Below are 652 nucleotides of genomic sequence, written 5' to 3'. Positions count from 1 at the left end.
ATACAATATAAAAAAATAGTAGGGGCTGAATGAATTAAGACCCCTTTCACTTCACAGCTTTCACTATACCTCAATAGCACCCACACAGATCACACGCCACTGTCCATTTTCAGCCTAACCAGCAAATCTCTTCCAAACTGCAGAATAAAATAGCATAATATTGGAATGACCATTTCAGCAATATTTTACAACCCCTCTAATCTGTAAGAAGTGGCTGTCGGAGGACAAGCCCCAGTTAAGCTCCTCTTCTGGAGCATTTCCAGTTTAAGACAATCTGCCAGGCAGCCTCTCTGGGCACTCAGCAGCTGCACAGGGATTTTTTTTTTTAGTACCGTAAACTGCAGAATTCACACGGCCAGAACAGCAGGAAAATAAAAGTTAATGACCTGAGACTAACCCAGACAGACAAGAGATTAAAGCGTCAAACCCTAAATGCTCCAGCACACAGGGACTTGATCTGGAGGACAGGAAGAAGCCAGCAACATTTGCCCAAACACTGCCCTCAAAATTGCCTCTATCCACATGGCTCACCAAAACCAGGCGCTGCTAAGCAGAGATGCAGACGCTGTACGAAGGATCTCCCATTTCTCTGAGCTATCGTATCTCCTTACATACGGTTCAACTTCAGAGCTCTAGCTGCATCCACCTGCTT

The sequence above is a fragment of the Pygoscelis adeliae genome, unplaced genomic scaffold (genome assembly GCF_000699105.1).
Source record: "Pygoscelis adeliae isolate BGI_AS28 unplaced genomic scaffold, ASM69910v1 Scaffold141, whole genome shotgun sequence".
Classification (NCBI taxonomy): domain Eukaryota; kingdom Metazoa; phylum Chordata; class Aves; order Sphenisciformes; family Spheniscidae; genus Pygoscelis; species Pygoscelis adeliae.
The sequence above is the reverse complement of the archived record's forward strand: the minus strand, read 5'-3'. Positions refer to the sequence as shown.